Source organism: Uloborus diversus, chromosome 6 (genome assembly GCF_026930045.1).
Source record: "Uloborus diversus isolate 005 chromosome 6, Udiv.v.3.1, whole genome shotgun sequence".
Lineage (NCBI taxonomy): Eukaryota > Metazoa > Arthropoda > Arachnida > Araneae > Uloboridae > Uloborus > Uloborus diversus.
The window spans coordinates 96510969-96517000 of record NC_072736.1 but is presented as its reverse complement, the minus strand read 5'-3'; positions in this window follow the sequence as shown (position 1 = coordinate 96517000).

Here is a 6032-nt window from a genome sequence, read left to right as displayed (position 1 = left end):
GTATTTTTGTCTGTAACGTGACCTTTTTTGGCCATAACTTTTTAATTTACCTTTTAATTTGCAAATTATTTTATTTTGAGCTGGTGTGCTAGTAGGAAAAGATCAAAATAAAATAATATGCTAATCAAACAGTAAATTAAAAAGTTATGGCAAAAAAGGTTACGTTACGGACTCTACATAAATGTCAAAAATACCGTGGAATGTCCCTATAACTATAATATTTAAAACCATTGTTATGGAGAAAGACTAAATGTCTTTGTCCTAAATATGTAACTAATTTTGTAGATTTTATTATATTTTAGTCATAAGTATTATTAGGACTCGACCGATGCATCGGCGCCGATGGTTCAACAATTTAGCCATCGGCATCGGCGGCCAATGCTAACTTGCGGGAAACATCGGCCCATCGGCCTTATAAACATCGAAAAGCCGATGGAATTGGCCGATGTTTTTGTAAAAAAAAAGAACCTTTGTTGTTTTACTATTTAATACAAAGTAAAGGGAGTCATTGTTTTCATATAAAATTGTTTACTTAAACTGCAGTATGAATTTCTATTTTAGTCACCGCTGAAAGAGTTTTTAATACTGCATTCAGGTACCAAACAAGTTAATTATTGAGTTGTTTCTTGCGGCTGGATGTACGTATGTATCTCTTATAAGTCATAACTCAAAAATGGTAAGCTGTAGAAGGCTTAATTTTCGCATGTGGGGTGTGCGTACGTTCCAATTGTGCACTTCCCTTTTTGTCTTCGATCGGGTGTTCTAAAAAGCCTATTTTCTCGTTTTTTGTGGCTATTAATGACTTATTTCAGTGCAAAACTAATATAGCGTATCAAACTGACTATGCAAACAAATATGAGATGGCAAAACCGGTTTTGTTTCATTTTGCTAGATTCCTGTTGAACCGATGGTTATTTTTCGATATTTGTAATATGAATCAGAGTAATGCAGTCGTTTCTGTATCGCTTCTGCAGAGCTACAAATTTGAGGCCCGTCGAAATACATTTTGGGGCTCTATTTCTCTATCACAGAAGTCGTAAAATATTTATCATAACCATTTTTGTAACTCCTACGGTGCCCCTATGGTTATGGGACCAATCGTGAAATTGCAAGATTTGCTATATTTTAAATCCGCCATTGCACGTCAAAACAAATTCGTGTGCAAGTTTTAAAAGGGTTTTTCTGCTCAATGTTTATGATTATTTTGAACTCTATTTTTTAGCCTACTTTCCCAGTAAAAATCAGAGAAAGAAGAAAAAAGCATGAAAGAAGGCTTAATACATCTTAAAAATATCACGAAAAACAAAAAAAAGTCAAAAATAAATAAAATAGTTAGATAAATTGAAAAATTAAAAATTGGAAAGTAGGGTATTGAGATGGGGAAAAATGTCTGTCGGTCTGTCTGTCTATCCCCCCCCTAATAACTTTTGAATGAATAGTTCGATTCAAACAAATTTTTTTTTCTTAGAAAGATCTCGGCAAGGACATCTCATTCCCATAATTCATTTTTTGATTTGAACAATTTTTCGTTCAATTTTAAACAGTTCAAAAAAACTTAACATTAACGCCTACGGGGAAATTCAAATCAAAAATAAATCTTGAACTTAGAAGTGAAGTGGCTCCAAACAAACTTTGTAGGGAAAAGCTTTTGACGAAAAACATGTATCGAAAATATCTTTTTGATTTGAACAAGTTTTCATTCAATTTTGAACAGTTCAAATCTCTTAACATTAGCGCCTAAGGGGAAACTGAAAGTCAATACAGATTCCGAACTTAAAGGCAGATTTACTTCAAACAAACTTTGTTGGAAATAGCTCTTGCCGACAAACTCCAGACTCCGACTCCGAGAATTTAGGGGCACCCTGACTCCAACTCCGACTCCTGTTCCCGACAATTAATCGGACTCCGACTCCCCGACTTCGACTCTGACTTGGTAGCTTTGGCAAACATTTATACACGGAGGACAAATGACTGACTCCGATTCTTGGATATTCGACTCCGACTCTTTTATCCCAAAATGAGATTGCCTCCGACTCCGACTCCGCTGCTGTGGTTTTAACTGTGAAATAATTATTGTTGATATGATTTGTTTTTATTTTCACGCTAAAGTTTTAATTTAGGTATTTAGTTTTCGGTGAATAAACTCGAAAAATGTGCGCAGACGATTTTTTTTTTTTTGACAATGAAAATTATTTCTTTAAGTTGACATTTTATTGTTTTTTTTTTATTTTGGTAAGTGCATTAATTCGTTTAAAAAATTATTTTTGGCAACAGGGGAAAAAGAAACGATTTTTTTTATATGATGTATTTATTTTAATGAACTTATTATTATTATTTTTTCGTTTTGAAAGCTGTTAAAAAATTTTTTTAATGGAAAGAAGTGTATTAGCTGCTTTGTTTAAAAGGTGCTGCTATTTTATTTGTTCGTTTTTTTTGAAGAAAAGTAAGGAATATTTTATTCCTAGAAATCAGCTTAAAATATTAAAAAAAATATGTTTGAAAAAATTTGCGATTTTAGCTATTTTTGAGAACATTGATCAGGTACTAGAAAGTAGTATGGGTATACGGGAAAGTAGGCTCGTCTAGTTCTAGACGGAACTTCTTGTTACAACTATATTTTGTATTTCCGAGAACACTTGCGTGCCCCTCCTCCCACTCCCTCAATTTCTGAAATTAAACTCTAGTTGTACTTCTGAGTTGTTTAAAACCAACACCATTCATAAAATTAGAGATTCTTTTTTCAAGCTTTATCTATTGTTTAGAAAGAATTTAGAGCAATAATGTAAAAAATAGATTAAAGACGTTTTGAATGGTGACATAATTCGGAAATCAAAGGGACTTTTGAATTTTTTCTTCGGAAGTGCTGAAGTAGATTGAAACTCTTCCGAGGCGTTGGTAGTAGCGGTTCTGTACTAAAAAAATGAGGCTGAAGTTTAATGTTGTGAGTTACTCCAAAATCAGAGGGTGACTTCCCTAACCCACCCTCGTCGTTTCAAGCATTTCTTAAATATTTAGCGATTATTTATTTTGGTTTAAGAAATGTCATTTTGCATATTTCTTATACTTGTTTCACCTATATTTCGTAATGCGCCATCTTTTTTGCATCATTAATAGCGATCTTTTTTTTTCTGAAGTAAGTAAATATTTTTATGTATTTATATAAAATCAATAAGCTATTTTCGTTTTCATCATATTTTTAATAATATGTTATAGAAAAGTTAAGGATTTTCTGTCATGCATTTTTTTAAATTTTAGAAAATTATTCTTAAATTGAAAAATTCAATTAGAACTTGTTTGTAGTTCTTCATAAAAGATTAAACAATCAAATTGTTCAATATTACGTGTGCAAACATCAGATCAAGTAGTATATTCAGTTATTAACTTGATATAAATATTGAGTTTGTTTATTGTAGCCGCCTTTTAAGAACCTCGCTCTTTTCATGTCTATTTCTTTTTTCCGCAAAATTTATGTCACTGTTATAGCTTTTATGAAAAATGCAACCTTTTCTATTCATAAATTTTAAATAAGTGTAAAAATATTCCTATTATGATTTAATAGTGTAATTTATCTGTTACCTTTTTTGTTTAATTTGATGACTAAAAAAGTCTACGTGCAATCTTTCAACATGAATTGCGTAATTTGTTCACGGTTTCATAGTTTTATTTTTAATTTGTTTTTTGAATGATTCTACAACATAATTTAATGATTTTTAACTATGTTTAGTGTACCTAAATCCATACATTATTACGATATTACCGAAATCTTAGTTATATGTTCAATTTAAAAAAAACACAATTGATTATTAAACAGTCTCTTTGTTTTTCTTCCCTTTTTTTCTTTCTTTCTTTAAGTTTTTGGCTGCTGTTCTTTGACTTCCATCAGACAGCAGTCAAAAAAGGAGAAACATAACTACAGATTGTACGTAGTACGATCCAAAAGTTCCGAGGACAAGCTGTATAAAACCTTCTACAAAATAATTCACATTACCGAAGCACATCCACCTTCAAAAGGTCACCTTGAGGGACTATGTACTTCTGTCAGTGTACATATAACTTTTGGTAACACTCCTGGAAGCCATTTTTCGCTACCTTCTGTGATGCAGCTTTCTCTTCTCCTGACGGAAGAAAGCGGCGTCCATGCAAATGTTTTTTTGTTGGGAACAGGTAAAAGTCACACGGAGCTAAGTCCGACGAAACGTTATGTTTGTCATATCAGAGTATTGACCAATCGAACTGTGCATCCTCAACATGAAAATCGCCTTCTTCCCCACGATGAAGTTGAAGCAGCAGCACAAGAGGCCTTACAGGAGGTTGCGATAAATGTCTTCCAGGAGTCCTTCTAAAAGCTATACGAACGTTGGCAGAAGTGCATAGTCGTTCAAGGTGACTATTTTGTAGATAGATGTACTTCAGTAATGTGAACTATTCAGGGTAAGGTTTTATACAACTTGTCCTCGAACTTTTAGATCATACTACGTATGTATGAGTTTTCAACTTACTATTTCATAACGTTTTTGAGTGACGCTAGTTTATGCGCATGAAGACGTCACAAGAGAATTTGCGATAATTAACTAAGGAGGCGCTCAAAATGAATATTTCGGTCATCTATATGTTCTTAGGTTCATATGCACGTACAGATGTGCCGAAAAAACTTGTGAAGTTTAAATTGGGTGATTGTAAAATAGAAATTTAGGTTGAAATCTGATTTTTTTTTTCATAATTACAATTCCTTATTCATAGAAAGGGAGTAAAGTGAAATTAATCAATGATCCTTTAAATCCCTGACAGTCTTATCAATTTATTTCTATTATTTTTTTTGCCATCGGCCAACGACATCGGCCATTTGGAGAAAACAATCGGCCATCGGCCATCTTTGAACAATCGGCCAACAATCGGCATCGGCCCAGCCCTGAGTATTATATTCCGTAAATGTAAAATATCAGACCTTATTCAGTTTTACTTATCACATATATACAGAGATTAATATAACAGAATATAAAAATTTCGAACTATGAAGGGTTTTCACCAGTAATTATGTTTTATTTTTTCACAATAAACGATAAAAATTTAAAAAATGTGAATTTTTTATTAAAAATGTGTTAAATGGAGTATCATTTATATATATAACAAAATTAACATGCAACTAAGTCTTGTTTTTTATAGCAATGAAAACACCACTGTGCAATCACTTCAAAAATACAGATAGATTCTATAAAATGTTATTTTGATCACAAAATATTTCAGATTTTCTTGTTGATGTATGCTTTAATCACCATTTATAAAAAATGTTATGAATAATTTAAATCTGTATTGTGCAAGAATATTGTTTGATTTTTCCTACTTTATATTCCATCATCAATTGCCTTTGCATAACAATTATTCTGCCAGCCATTTTTTTATTGTTGATGTTACACAGTTTAGCTGTAAAGTGTTGTATATTTATTTGCTGATATTTTTAATGAACAATTTTATTCGTATTTTGTTGTTATTTATTAATTGATCCATCACACAATTTTAATTTATGCAATATGTTTAAAGTAGAACCAAAACCATGGAAAATCATTCAACAAAATTAATTATTAAGATATTTTACATTTCTTAATGATTAATGCTGTTGAATAATCATCAAAACAGAATTATTTTCTTTAAAATTTTTCCTTTTTGCAGGGTTCCCACTCTTTTATCAAAACCAAAAATAAGGACTTTTTAAGAACCTTTTAAAATAAATTAAGGACCTCAAAAATATCAACTACTCTTAAATTATTTACTATCAAATCGAGCTTTGAAACGTCATCAGTCAAATCTTTCTCGCAAAACTAAAAAAGCCCATCAAGAAAGTACGCGTCCCAAAACTCAGTTCCCTGAATCACGACAAAAACAAATGCAACATGTTAAAGATGAAAATTGAATTAGTAGACTTATCAAACAAAAAATTCAGGCAGTAAAATCGCTACCTGCATCTGTTGTGCGCAGGTAACGCGCGACACAATCCCAAACTGACAATATGGTGACTGGTTGTTGATATGGTGAAT